The sequence below is a fragment of the Engystomops pustulosus genome, chromosome 2 (genome assembly GCF_040894005.1).
Source record: "Engystomops pustulosus chromosome 2, aEngPut4.maternal, whole genome shotgun sequence".
NCBI classification, from domain to species: Eukaryota; Metazoa; Chordata; class Amphibia; order Anura; family Leptodactylidae; genus Engystomops; species Engystomops pustulosus.
In genome coordinates this window covers 85,340,305-85,355,858 of record NC_092412.1, presented here as the reverse complement: position 1 = coordinate 85,355,858, position 15,554 = coordinate 85,340,305, and the positions used below count along the sequence as shown (strand labels likewise).

Genomic DNA, 15,554 nt, shown 5'->3' with positions numbered 1-15,554 from the left:
GACATCTTTAAAAATCTGCATTGCACTTGGCCATAAATATTGAATCTTCTAACCTCTGTTCAATATCAATGTTTATTGCAGGAAAATTGCTCCTTCAAAAACATAGCTGACTTCACGCAGAGAAATTGAACACATCTTTATTGTTAGATACAGATAATTCCCTATGTTATATTTTATGTGCAATGCTTTTTTTTCTCTTTTACATACGGCTCTGCAGAGATTTATTCTTATCCTTATTTGTTATTGATTCATATGCTACGCTGGTAACTAGTTGTTTATAGATTTGGGCCTTTGAAATATTAGAATATTGCTGAATTTAATCAATATGTTTCAGGCATCTTTAGGATTAGCTTCTGGTTATTTGTCGCAGCCATTTGTTACTTTCTTATTGAATTAATTTAGCCTAACCTCAAATACCAGTTTCTGGTATTTATTTTTAACATAGATGGATTTTTAGAAATATTATCAAGAATTTTTTTATATCAAAAAGCATCAGTAACAGAGACTTCCAATAATATTTATTGCTCAGTTGCACAAAAATGAGGTTCAAGGTTTATCTATAATTTAAAAAAGGGTCATATTCCTAATAATCAGAGAAGAAAAAGATGAGTCAAGTTTATCTTTGCTTATAAAGCCTCTTGCCTCAGGCAACACCACCCACAACAAGAAGGAGAACAGTCAACTGCTACATAGCAGAACCTGACACTTAAAAATAATGGGCTACATTTATATAAAATTAGCTGTATTATGTGTATTTAGGTGCAGAATTGTGGCGTAGACAAATTTACATCTACATCTACACAAAACTTGCACACGTCATACAGAAATGTAGAGCACAATCCAACTGGGCACTGGAACACCCCTTTTAGTGCACATTTTTTCTGTCTTGTGGGACACAGTGCAACTGCAACACAAAACTGGTGCAAACAATTCTTAATACATATGCAAGCAGTTGGTATGTTCTTTCTAGTGCAAAATCAGACAGAAAACTGGTGCAAAAGAAGTTAATAACTGTAGGCCATTGGAGCTTATTTACTAAGGGTCCTCGGATCGCACTGTCATCAGATTTTCCAATGTTTTCAGGATTTGTGCCGCTGTGACAGGTATTTATCTGGGGATTGTGTTGCACGCAATCGGATTGTGGTGCAACAGAGTTGACTATCTTTTTGTGGTGCACCTTTAACATACAGCATGCAACACAATTTGAAAGTTAAATATGACGTTTGGTCCGAATCAGTCGGACCATCCAACATCACACCCCCTAATTTATGTCACATGGTGGCCAGCACAGATGTGCCTCAAATAGGTCACGTGCAACACAATCGCGGTGCACACACTTCTTAAATACCTGTGCAATGAAGAACATGCACAATCCAACTAAAGTGCGGCGCAAAGCCCATAGTAAATGTACCCCAATAATATCTTTTGCATCAGGCTTGTTGTTCTTGTTGAGCTACAGTATTGGAGATACAAACAGTTAAAAAATAGGTTGCAATTGTGTCTATAGCTGCAGTTCTTATGTCCAACTATGTCTTTCAATACCTGTGTCTTTAGTTTTGAAGCTCATAGAACCACATGCCTGATGCAATCCAAAAGATATCTTTAAAGTGACACCAAAAGCATGGTTCTAGGTACTATAGAACAAAAAAGGGACATATAAAGTGACACATTGGCCCTTCAGCCTCCAAAAGTGATAAATCTCATCTCTGCCTGTGTTCGCATGACTTTGGAGGAAATTTTTTTATAGGTAAATGGGAAACATTTCACATAAAAGAGAGAGTTCTAAAAAAAAAGACATTTCATACCTTACCTAAGGGTGTTAGTAATTTATTGGGGTAAAATCTGGTGGCCTGTACTTAAATCGAGCTAATAACATCTTTCTTTTGACCCTAACTGAAAAAAGGGTTAAAATTTGTATGAATTCAGATTTATAGGTATGCAGTCAAATACTGTCTGCTCATTCAATTGGAAGCCATTTATCTGTTGTGTTTGGTTTTAATTTTTCCACATTTCTTTCTACTATTTCTCCAGTACACTGGAGAAATGGTGCCACTTCTTTCATTTTGATGTGTTTTGTGAGCTAGCTTTCTTTGACTTGCTGCTTGCAGTGTGATCTACGTTTCTTATCATTTAGAAAAGTTGAACAAAAAGTTGCAAAAGACCCTGCACAAAACCTGGTTTAAAACAACAAAACACATCCAAAATGATTTAATCAGACTCCTGGCTGAAATCAGTAAAATGTGCATTAACCCAAAACTGCTGAGACAATTTTAAAACATGCAACATTTTGATAAACTGGACAGAGGAAAAGTAACACAGCCAAATGCAAACATGTTAGGAAATAGTCTTGGAAAAGTACATTTACTGATACAAAGGGGGACTTTTAAGTTGAAACCATGATCAGCCAGGAATAGGCAAGAGGAAAGGATTTTTTTTTCTTTCTTTCTGAGTAGTTTTTGCACACAAAACGCACAACTTGTAAATATTACATGACCTATAAACCTGCTTTTTGGCAGGTTCCTTTTTTCTCATTAACCACTACAATATTGTAAATTGTGCTAGAGAAGCTATCTAAAGGGTCATAACCTCTAGACTCCCTTTGGCATATGCTGACATGTCATGTTTCACATTTGTTTTTTTCTTATTACTTATTCTCAGTCCCATAATGCCTATTATTATTGTTATGTTATATTGTTATAGATATAAAATTGATTTGTCATATTCAAAACTTGCACTAATTTTGATTCACTGAACTGAATTTACAAAAATCATTATGTTCTGCTTTGAGTGTTTCTAAGAATAAACATCTCTAAAAATGCAATTTAAAAAAAAACCTTAAGTTCATTCCAATTCTTCTGCTTTTCTATTTTCGGTCAGTACCTCCAGTTCTTTACTGCAGCACGATCCCTTGTGCTTCTATTCATTTTTTATTGTGTGCCCAATGCCTTGTAGTTATAATTGATTGTTTGGTTCTTGGTTTAGAACTTCCCTGTTTCCTTCCTCCTCATTCCTTGAAAAAAAATGTAACCGATAAGAAGAAGAAGGTATTTTAATTTGCAATTCCTTCATGTCAACCACAACAGCATCTATGGAATGCAGTGGGCATTTTAGTGTCAAAAGTATTTTATTGTAAATGTATAAAAAAAAACAGGTGGGCACCACGCACCCAAGTTCCCGAAAAAGTGGATATCTAGAAATAGTGGAAGTGCGTGGGCTAGAGTGTGCAAAAGTAAGCACACATATGTAATGGTTTGGCGTTAAGATAAAAAACTCAATACAAAAACACAATACAAAAGTAGAAACACAATACAAAGACAATAACTGGAGGAGGGTAAAATACCTCCTAAACAGTAGGCAAAAGATCTACAGGAAAATTAAAGATTAAGGGCAAAGGGGTTACAACTCTCCTGGGCCTAAAGGGAAAAAATTATGCTAACAGGGACTGTTGAGGAATCGGAATCAAGGTATCAGCCAAAGTCATCTGATGATTTACCTTAGCAAGAGTAGTGCCTTAATTTTGCCATCATTGTAAGGAAAGTTGAACTACCATATCAATTTCCCAGTGCATAAATGGGGGTTTTGAATCCCTTGGTGGTTTATTAAAACTAGATATTAGTCCAAGGGACATAACATCATTCCTACAGATCAACGTATACACTGTAGAGTCAGGAGTGACAATGAGAGTGAAATGTGATATCTGGAGTAAGGAGAATAATAGAGATGAGCGAACATGCTCGTCCGAGCTTGATGCTCGGTCGAGCATTAGGGTACTCGAAACTGCTCGTTACTCGGACGAATACTTCGCCCGCTCGAGAAAATGGCAGCTCCCGCCGTTTTGCTTTTTGGCGGCCAGAAACAGAGCCAATCACAAGCCAGGAGACTCTGCACTCCACCCAGCATGACGTGGTACCCTTACACGTCGATAGCAGTGGTTGGCTGGCCAGATCAGGTGACCCTGGGATAGACTAGCCGCTGGCCGCGCTGCTCGGATCATTCTGTCTCTGGATGCCGCTAGGGAGAGAGCTGCTGCTGCTCAGGGAAAGCATTAGGGTGTTCTATTAGCTTACTGTTAGGCAGGAGTGATTCTCAAAGAACCCAACAGCCCTTCTTAGGGCTACAATAACGTTATAATTTTTTTATTTTAATTTGCATCTTTTACCATTTTGTGAGGAATTAGCAGGGGGACTTGCTACCGTTGTGTTTAGCTCTTAGTGGCACACATATCCATAGCAAAGACCGAAGTGGGAAAATTCAGTAGGGGTTGGATTTCTATTAGGCAATAACTCAGTGTCATCTCATCTGGCATAGTACTGTGCTTCCTTTGATACTTGGCTAGAAAATAGCCATAGGAGAATACAAACAGCTTCTTGAAGCCTACAGTAGCGTTCTATATATTTGATTTCTGGTTGATCTGCTGGTGGCTGTAGTTTCTGCAGTGCATGTACTTGCCAATTCTGAGCAATTTGTAGTGAGACTTGCGACCGCTGTGTTCTGCGCTTAGTGGCGCACATATCCATAGCAAAGGCTGAAGTGGCAAAATTCAGTAGGGGTTGGATTTCTATTAGGCAATAACTCAGTGTCATCTCATCTGGCATAGTACTGTGCTTCCTTTGATACTTGGCTAGAAAATAGCCATAGGAGAATACAAACAGCTTCTTGAAGCCTACAGTAGCGTTCTATATATTTGATTTCTGGTTGATCTGCTGGTGGCTGTAGTTTCTGCAGTGCATGTACTTGCCAATTCTGAGCAATTTGTAGTGAGACTTGCGACCGCTGTGTTCTGCGCTTAGTGGCGCACATATCCATAGCAAAGGCTGAAGTGGCAAAATTAAGTAGGGGTTGGATTTCTATTAGGCAATAACTCAGTGTCATCTCATCTGGCATAGTACTGTGCTTCCTTTGATACTTGGCTAGAAAATAGCCATAGGAGAATACAAACAGCTTCTTGAAGCCTACAGTAGCGTTCTATATATTTGATTTCTGGTTGATCTGCTGGTGGCTGTAGTTTCTGCAGTGCATGTACTTGCCAATTCTGAGCAATTTGTAGTGAGACTTGCGACCGCTGTGTTCTGCGCTTAGTGGCGCACATATCCATAGCAAAGGCCGAAGTGGCAAAATTCAGTAGGGGTTGGATTTCTATTAGGCAATAACTCAGTGTCATCTCATCTGGCATAGTACTGTGCTTCCTTTGATACTTGGCTAGAAAATAGCCATAGGAGAATACAAACAGCTTCTTGAAGCCTACAGTAGCGTTCTATATATTTGATTTCTGGTTGATCTGCTGGTGGCTGTAGTTTCTGCAGTGCATGTACTTGCCAATTCTGAGCAATTTGTAGTGAGACTTGCGACCGCTGTGTTCTGCGCTTAGTGGCGCACATATCCATAGCAAAGGCTGAAGTGGCAAAGTTAAGTAGGGGTTGGATTTCTATTAGGCAATAACTCAGTGTCATCTCATCTGGCATAGTACTGTGCTTCCTTTGATACTTGGCTAGAAAATAGCCATAGGAGAATACAAACAGCTTCTTGAAGCCTACAGTAGCGTTCTATATATTTGATTTCTGGTTGATCTGCTGGTGGCTGTAGTTTCTGCAGTGCATGTACTTGCCAATTCTGAGCAATTTGTAGTGAGATTTGCGACCGCTGTGTTCTGCGCTTAGTGGCGCACATATCCATAGCAAAGGCCGAAGTGGCAAAATTCAGTAGGGGTTGGATTTCTATTAGGCAATAACTCAGTGTCATCTCATCTGGCATAGTACTGTGCTTCCTTTGATACTTGGCTAGAAAATAGCCATAGGAGAATACAAACAGCTTCTTGAAGCCTACAGTAGCGTTCTATATATTTGATTTCTGGTTGATCTGCTGGTGGCTGTAGTTTCTGCAGTGCATGTACTTGCCAATTCTGAGCAATTTGTAGTGGGACTTGCGACCGCTGTGTTCTGCGCTTAGTGGCGCACATATCCATAGCAAAGGCCGAAGTGGCAAAATTCAGTAGGGGTTGGATTTCTATTAGGCAATAACTCAGTGTCATCTCATCTGGCATAGTACTGTGCTTCCTTTGATACTTGGCTAGAAAATAGCCATAGGAGAATACAAACAGCTTCTTGAAGCCTACAGTAGCGTTCTATATATTTGATTTCTGGTTGATCTGCTGGTGGCTGTAGTTTCTGCAGTGCATGTACTTGCCAATTCTGAGCAATTTGTAGTGGGACTTGCGACCGCTGTGTTCTGCGCTTAGTGGCGCACATATCCATAGCAAAGGCCGAAGTGGCAAAATTCAGTAGGGGTTGGATTTCTATTAGGCAATAACTCAGTGTCATCTCATCCGGCATAGTACTGTGCTTCCTTTGATACTTGGCTAGAAAATAGCCATAGGAGAATACAAACAGCTTCTTGATCTTGAAGCCTACAGTAGCGTTCTATATATTTGATTTCTGGTTGATCTGCTGGTGGCTGTAGTTTCTGCAGTGCATGTACTTGCCAATTCTGAGCAATTTGTAGTGAGACTTGCGACCGCTGTGTTCTGCGCTTAGTGGCGCACATATCCATAGCAAAGGCCGAAGTGGCAAAATTCAGTAGGGGTTGGATTTCTATTAGGCAATAACTCAGTGTCATCTCATCTGGCATAGTACTGTGCTTCCTTTGATACTTGGCTAGAAAATAGCCATAGGAGAATACAAACAGCTTCTTGAAGCCTACAGTAGCGTTCTATATATTTGATTTCTGGTTGATCTGCTGGTGGCTGTAGTTTCTGCAGTGCATGTACTTGCCAATTCTGAGCAATTTGTAGTGGGACTTGCGACCGCTGTGTTCTGCGCTTAGTGGCGCACATATCCATAGCAAAGGCCGAAGTGGCAAAATTCAGTAGGGGTTGGATTTCTATTAGGCAATAACTCAGTGTCATCTCATCTGGCATAGTACTGTGCTTCCTTTGATACTTGGCTAGAAAATAGCCATAGGAGAATACAAACAGCTTCTTGAAGCCTACAGTAGCGTTCTATATATTTGATTTCTGGTTGATCTGCTGGTGGCTGTAGTTTCTGCAGTGCATGTACTTGCCAATTCTGAGCAATTTGTAGTGGGACTTGCGACCGCTGTGTTCTGCGCTTAGTGGCGCACATATCCATAGCAAAGGCCGAAGTGGCAAAATTCAGTAGGGGTTGGATTTCTATTAGGCAATAACTCAGTGTCATCTCATCTGGCATAGTACTGTGCTTCCTTTGATACTTGGCTAGAAAATAGCCATAGCAATAGGATAGCATTGTTTGGTTTTAAAAACTAAAAAAAAAACAAAAAACACAAAAAAAAAACACACAAAAAAAAACAAAAAAAAGTAAAAAAAAAAATAAAGTTATAACTCTCATTTTAAAAATGTTTAACCCGAGGGCTAGGGGTAGAGGACGAGGGCGGGGACGTGGGCGTCCAACTACTGCAGGGGTCAGAGGCCGTGGTCCTGGGCGGGGTGAGACACCACCTGCTGATGAGGGAGCAGGGGAACGCCGCAGAGCTACACTCCCTAGGTTCATGTCTGAAGTTACTGGGACTCGTGGTAGAGCACTGTTGAGGCCAGAACAGTGCGAACAGGTGATGTCGTGGATTGCTGACAATGCTTCGAGCAATTTGTCCACCACCAGTCAGTCTTCCACGCAGTCCACCCATGTCACCGAAATCGCCACTCCTCCAGCTCCTGCACCTCAGCCTCCTCCCCCCCAGTCTGCCCCCTCCCAGGAAAATTTGGCATTTGAACCGGCATACTCTGAGGAACTGTTTTCTGGACCCTTCCCACAGTCACAAACCACTTGTCCGGTTGCTGCTGAGCAATTTTCCGATGCCCAGGTTTTCCACCAGTCACAGTCTGTGGGTGATGATGACCTTCTTGACGTAGTGGAAGTGTGTAAAGAGGTGTCCGACGATGAGGAGACACGGTTGTCAGACAGTGGGGAAGTTGTTGTCAGGGCAGGAAGTCCGAGGGGGGAGCAGACTGAGGGATCGGAGGATGATGAGGTGACAGACCCAAGCTGGGTTGAGAGGCCGGGTGAACACAGTGCTTCTGAGACGGAGGAGAGTCCTCGACCTGAACAGGTTGGAAGAGGCAGTGGTGGGGCCAGACGGAGAGGCAGGGCCAGAGCTGGTGCATCAGCGCCACTGTCAACTAGTGAAGCTCCCGTGGTGAGGGCTCTTGCGGCGAGGGCTAGATCTTCAGAAGTGTGGAGGTTCTTTAAGGAAACACCGGATGACCGACGGACTGTGGTGTGCAACATTTGCCAAACCAGGCTCAGCAGGGGTTCCACCACTACTAGCTTAACTACCACCAGTATGCGCAGGCATATGAATGCTAAGCACCCCACTCAGTGGCAACAAGCCCGTTCACCTCCGGCCGTGCACACCACTGCTCCTTCCCCTGTGTCAGCTGCTAGTCAGCCCCCTGCCCAGGACCCTGCCACAAAAACCCCATCGTCGCCTCCACGATCCTCCACAGCATCCACCAGCGTTCAGCTCTCCATACCCCAGACGCTGGAGCGGAAACGCAAATATAGTGCAACCCACCCGCACGCCCAAGCCCTTAATGTGCACATCTCCAGATTGCTTAGCCTGGAGATGCTGCCCTATAGGCTAGTAGAGACCGAGGCCTTTCGCAACCTCATGGCGGCGGCCGCCCCTCGGTATTCGGTCCCCAGCCGCCACTACTTTTCCCGATGTGCCGTCCCAGCCCTGCACCAGCACGTGTCAGACAACATCATCCGTGCCCTGACCAACGCCGTTTCTGACAAGGTCCACCTGACCACGGACACGTGGACGAGTGCTGCCGGGCAGGGCCACTATATATCGCTGACGGCACATTGGGTTAACTTGGTGGAGGCTGGGACCGAGTCTGACCCTGGGGCTGCTCATATACTGCCGACGCCGAGGATTGCGGGGCCTACCTCGGTCCAGGTGTTTCAGGCCTACTATGCCTCCTCCTCCTCCCACCCCTCCTCCACCTCCTCCTCCGAACTACCATCCGTGGGCACGGCGCCATCAGTCGGTAGCTCTAGGCACAGCAGCAGTGCCGTCGCTAAGCGACAGCAGGCGGTGCTCAAACTGCTGAGCCTAGGCGACAAAAGGCACACCGCCCAAGAGCTATTACAGGGCATCACGGCGCAGACTGATCTGTGGCTGGCACCGCTGAACCTCAAGCCGGGAATGGTTGTGTGTGACAACGGCCGTAACCTGGTGGCGGCTCTGCAACTCGGCAGACTGACACATGTGCCATGCCTGGCCCATGTGTTAAATCTGATAGTGCAGCGTTTCCTCAAGACATACCCCAATCTGTCTGATTTGCTCACGAAGGTGCGCCGCATCTGTGCGCATTTCAGGAAGTCCAGCCCAGATGCTGCCACTCTCAGGGCAGCGCAGCGCCGCCTCCAACTGCCCGCTCACCGACTGTTGTGCGACGTGCCCACGAGGTGGAATTCAACACTGACCATGTTATCCAGAGTTTACCAGCAGCGCAGAGCGATTGTAGACTGCCAGATGTCAACTTCCACCAGAACTGGTAGTCAGGTCAGTCAGCTTCCTCAAGTCTACAATGAGGAGTGGACGTGGATGTCTGATATCTGTCAGGTGCTGAGTAACTTTGAGGAGTCAACACAGATGGTCAGTGGCGATGCCGCCATCATCAGCCTCACCATCCCGCTGCTTGGCCTGTTGAAAAACTCTCTGGTCAGCATGAAGTCGGAAGCTTTGCGCTCGTCACAAGAGACGGGGGAAGAATATTCCCTTGTTGATAGCCAAAGCACCCTGAGGTCTGTTTCTCAGCGCATATCGGAGGAGGTGGAGGTGGAGGAGGATGAGGAGGAAGAGGAGGAGAATGTTGGCGAGACACAAGAGGGGACCATTGTTGAGTCCTTCACTGTTCAGCGTGTATGGGCAGAAGAAGAGGAGTTGGAGGAGTTGGAGGAGGAGGAAATGGACAGTCAGGCCAGTGAGGGGAGTGAATTCTTACGCGTTGGTACTCTGGCGCATATGGCAGATTTCATGCTAGGCTGCCTATCCCGTGACCCTCGCGTTCAAAGAATTTATTCCAGCACCGATTACTGGGTGTTCACTCTCCTGGACCCACGGTACAAGCAAAATCTTCCCACTCTCATCCCTGGAGAGGAAAGGAGTGTGAGAATGCATGAATACCAGCAGGCCCTGGTGCACAAGCTGAAACAGTATTTCCCTTCTGACAGCGCTAGCGGCAGAGTGCGTAGTTCTGCGGGACAAGTAGCGAGGGAGAGTAGGCGAGCAGGCAGCTTGTCCAGCACTGGCAAGGGTACGCTTTACAAGGCTTTTGCCAGCTTTATGTCACCCCAGCAAGACACTGTCACCTGTCCCCAGTCTCGGCAGAGTAGGGCTGATCTTTACAGAAAGATGGTGAGGGAGTACGTAGCTGACCATACCATCGTCCTAAATGATCACACAGCTCCCTACAACTACTGGGTTTCAAAGCTGGACATGTGGCACGAACTGGCGCTCTACGCCTTGGAGGTTCTTGCCTGCCCTGCCGCTAGCGTCTTGTCCGAGCGGGTTTTCAGTGCAGCTGGTGGCATCATCACCGATAAGCGTACACGCCTGTCGACTGACAGCGCTGACAGGCTGACGCTTATCAAGATGAATAAAGCATGGATTTCTCCTAATTTCCAATCTCCAGCAGGTGAAGGAAGCTCAACCTGAATAATTTATCCACTCCTCCTCCTCCTCCTCATTTTCCTCCTTCTCCTGCTCTTTGTACAGTAAAGCAGAGGAAACTGGCTATTTTTTGACAGGGCCCACTGGCTCTACCTATAGTACTTTATGCATTTAATTTTTCTGGAGGGCCACCTACCCGGTCCTCTGTTTGAAACAATTTTTGTGAGTGCCACATACAGGCACTCAATCTATTCCATTTTTCTGGAGGGCCACCTACCCGGTCCTCTGTTTTAAAAAATTTTTGGGACTGCCGCATACAGGCACTCAATCTATTCCATTTTACTGCAGGGCCACCTACCTGCTCCTCTGGTTTGAACAATTTTTGGGACTGCCACATACAGGCACTCAATCTATTCCATTTTACTGGAGGGCCACCTACCTGCTCCTCTGGTTTGAAACATTTTTGGGACTGCCACATACAGGCACTCAATCTATTCCATTTTACTGCAGGGCCACCTACCTGCTCCTCTGGTTTGAACAATTTTTGGGACTGCCACATACAGGCACTCAATCTATTCCATTTTACTGCAGGGCCACCTACCTGCTCCTCTGGTTTGAACAATTTTTGGGACTGCCACATACAGGCACTCAATCTATTCCATTTTACTGGAGGGCCACCTACCTGCTCCTCTGGTTTGAAACATTTTTGGGACTGCCACATACAGGCACTCAATCTATTCCATTTTACTGCAGGGCCACCTACCTGCTCCTCTGGTTTGAACAATTTTTGGGACTGCCACATACAGGCACTCAATCTATTCCATTTTACTGGAGGGCCACCTACCTGCTCCTCTGGTTTGAAACATTTTTGGGACTGCCACATACAGGCACTCAATCTATTCCATTTTACTGCAGGGCCACCTACCTGCTCCTCTGGTTTGAACAATTTTTGGGACTGCCACATACAGGCACTCAATCTATTCCATTTTACTGCAGGGCCACCTACCTGCTCCTCTGGTTTGAACAATTTTTGGGACTGCCACATACAGGCACTCAATCTATTCCATTTTACTGCAGGGCCACCTACCTGCTCCTCTGGTTTGAACAATTTTTGGGACTGCCACATACAGGCACTCAATCTATTCCATTTTACTGCAGGGCCACCTACCTGCTCCTCTGGTTTGAACAATTTTTGGGACTGCCACATACAGGCACTCAATCTATTCCATTTTACTGGAGGGCCACCTACCTGCTCCTCTGGTTTGAAACATTTTTGGGACTGCCACATACAGGCACTCAATCTATTCCATTTTACTGCAGGGCCACCTACCTGCTCCTCTGGTTTGAACAATTTTTGGGACTGCCACATACAGGCACTCAATCTATTCCATTTTACTGGAGGGCCACCTACCTGCTCCTCTGGTTTGAAACATTTTTGGGACTGCCACATACAGGCACTCAATCTATCCCATTTTACTGGAGGGCCACCTACCTGCTCCTCTGGTTTGAAAAATGTTTGGGACTCCCACATACAGGCACTATCCAAATTAAATTGTCTCCATAGCAGCCTCCACACGTTGTCTCCATTGCTACCTCCAAAAGTCGTCCATATAGCTGCCTCCATACATCGTCCCTTTATCAAACGAGGTGTGTCAGGCAGAAATTTGGGTTGTTTTCATGGATTCCACATCAAAGTTGTTAACTTTGTCGCCACCCTGCTGTGTAATCCCCAAAATATACTGGCAAACTTTTACCATTTAGGGATATTATTTCAGCGCTTCTTGCGCATCTGTTTACATTCCCCTCACCCGGCATATCCTAAACTTATAAGAACGCTACTACACTTGATCTTATACAAAAGGTTCTTAGAAGTGCTGTTTGGGGAGTAGCCTAGAGACAGGGGCTTGGATTGGCGAAAGCTCGCCTGGCAGCGGAACGCCAGCTCCATGCGCATCATGCGCTTCTTGCGCATCTGTTTACATTCCCCTCACCCGCCATATCCCAAACTTATAAGAACGCTACTACACTTAACTTGGTGCAGGCTGGGACCGAGTCTGACCCTGGGGCTGGTCATATACTGCCGACGCAGAGAATTGCGGGGCCTACCTCAGTCCAGGTCTCAAAGGCCTACTATACCTCCTCCCACCCCTCCTCCACCTCCTCCTCCTCCGAATTACCATCCGTGGGCATGGCGCCATCAGTCGGTAGCTCTAGGCACAGCAGCAGTGCCGTCGCTAAGCGACAGCAGGCGGTGCTGAAACTGCTGAGCCTAGGCGATAAAAGGCACACCGCCCAAGAGCTATTACAGGGCATTCCACATCAAAGTTGTTAACTTTGTCGCCACCCTGCTGTGTAATCCCCAAAATATACTTGCAAACTTTTACCATTTAGGGATATTATTTCAGCGCTTCTTGCGCATCTGTTTACATTCCCCTCACCCGGCATATCCTAAACTTATAAGAACGCTACTACACTTGATCTTATACAAAAGGTTCTTAGAAGTGCTGTTTGGGGAGTAGCCTAGAGACAGGGGCTTGGATTGGCGAAAGCTCGCCTGGCAGCGGAGCGCCAGCTCCATGCCAAGATCCAACTAACATAGTTTTAACTGCAGCACCTTTAATCTACTACTAGTTCACTGCCTCCATACATCGTCCCCTTATCAAACGAGCTGTGTCAGGCAGAATTTTGGGTTGTTTTCATGGCTTCCATGTTAACTTTGTCGCCACCCTGCTGTGTAATCCACAAAATATACTGGCAAACTTTTATCATGTACCGATATTATTTGAGCGCTTCTTGCTCACCTCCTTTGGTTCCTCTCTGCCACCCATTGGTTTGAAGCCTGAGTCCATTTAGGGTATGTCGCCATGACACTCTCTAGCCTGCTGCCGCTGCCTCTGCATGCCGTCCCCTATAGTGTCAGGGTCAATTATTGGATGTTTTAGATGCTATCTAGCTTCATTCTGTCACTCTGTCATGGCCATGCTGTTGCCCATAATTTTGGCATAATGGTGCGATTATGCAGCCTCAGAGGCATCCATGCATGCTGCCCCTGCTGTTTCCTGTCCATTTCCGTGGTGTTTCCATCCTTTTCTGAGGTTCCCAGGTGTTTGGCCAAGCTTCCCTGTGCAGAGCCTTGGTCCCCTTGAAAAATGCTCGAGTCTCCCATTGACTTCAATGGGGTTCGTTATTCGAGACGAGCACTCGAGCATCGGGAAAAGTTCGTCTCGAATAACGAGTACCCGAGCATTTTAGTGTTCGCTCATCTCTAGAGAATAATTCTCAGGTACGTTAAATTTATCAGTAAATCTGGCATCCATGATCATTTTTCCACCATGTAAAGGGCCTCAGCTGAAATCTATATCCCTCCACCACTGAGGAGCCTTTTCACCAGCATGGATGAAGGCTAAAAAAAGTGTCATGTGAAAGGGAGATGAGAGGTTTGGTGATGGCCATGGTGGTGATGAAAGGTTGCCTGTGAACAGGTTTACTTTGTCACCCACTTGCACTCAGAGATATTAGGGTTAATAGTAAAGTGACTCCGTTGCTGGAGTGAGCAGGAATTGGGGACACCCCTGCCTTTATAGGTGGTGATAGTGAGTTTCAGTGGCAGAGTTTGCAAATTATTGTTGGTGGATAGCTGATAGATGCTGAAACTCTGAAGGGTGGAAAAAAAATTCTAGGATAGGATCCTTCTCTATTTCAAGTAATAAAACCACCAAAAGATTCATGGATATACAGTATTTGGGCCCAGTTGGAGGGAATGTAGCCCACTCTATTTCTTCACTGTTTATAGGGGCATTTAACTCATGACAGACTTGATCTGTGAAACAATGGGGGGCAAGATAGAAATGAGTTGATCATATAGGTTACTATAATAGTCAGCAGAGATTTTGTGAATAGCTGCAGAATTGGAGGTAGTAGCCTTGGTTGGAACCCTTAATGCACAGAATGAACTAATGTATTCTCTTAAGAAGCTTACAGGCAATGGTCTATCTAACTTGTTAACTTGCTTAAAATATGTGATTTGAGCTCACTGCTTAGCACATCCAGTGTGATTATACAGCAGAAAATCTAACTGGGTCTTAAGGCCTCTAATACATGTAGTCACAACAATTGTCAGGGACAGTACAATAGCATTGCAGTATATTGAGGAAAGGCCTCCTGGAGGCTGTTGCAATGATAGCAGGTTATCATAACAACTAGGAATAAGAATACCCCTTCAGGCTCATATTCACCATTTCGTGCCGAACCCAAACCTTAAAAGTTAATTTTGGGTCCATGTTCAGGATTCCAAACACAAACATTTACCTAACCTGTAACATCTGCCAACACCAGAAAAGCATTTAAATGTCATTGTGGAGCGACAATACTAGGGAATATGGTGCCCAATATCTGAATGGTAGCTTTGCCAGTGGTATTTCAACAGTTAATACTCACAATTGGTGGCAGCACTAATCGATGGTATTACCAGAAGGGGTTGAGCCCAAATGCCACAATCGAACCCAGACTTTTTACTGACCCGCCTGTGAACTGTGGCTAAGGTTTCTGCTGTGTTTGGATTGATTGAGCCACACCCTGCTTTCTGAAGTTCAGCTCTGTCCAGCAAAGGGTTACTAGTCTGATGGACAGCTTATCCAGTCTGCTGCTGGCGAGCGCCAGCAACTGCTTTATATACCTGCCCAGTTTCATTACATCCTGCTGGTTATATTACTTTATCTCAGATTTGTGAATTGCCGGTGCTATTGCTGTTCTATTTCTGGTTTATTGATCTTGGCTATTGTACTATTGACTATCTCTATTGGACTCTGTTTCTGTACCATATACACTATATTTATTGTGACCAGGACCACTGACCTCACTTCCTATGTTATTTGTTTGTAAGTCTTGTAAGTCTTTTGGGGGAC

The 15,554-nt window shown here is 45.0% G+C and overlaps 1 long non-coding RNA gene across 2 annotated transcripts in view; it reads right to left on the bottom strand.

Annotated features, from left to right (window-relative positions):
* The window catches only part of LOC140116553 (uncharacterized), a 39,429-nt gene extending 24,244 nt beyond the window's left edge, over positions 1 to 15,185 (bottom strand). For both annotated transcript variants that reach the window (XR_011852814.1, XR_011852813.1), the window contains exon 1: positions 15,088 to 15,185. This is a non-coding gene — a long non-coding RNA (uncharacterized lncRNA). The remainder of the gene's footprint in view (positions 1 to 15,087) is intronic.
* Between the last annotated feature and the right edge of the window lie 369 nt (positions 15,186 to 15,554).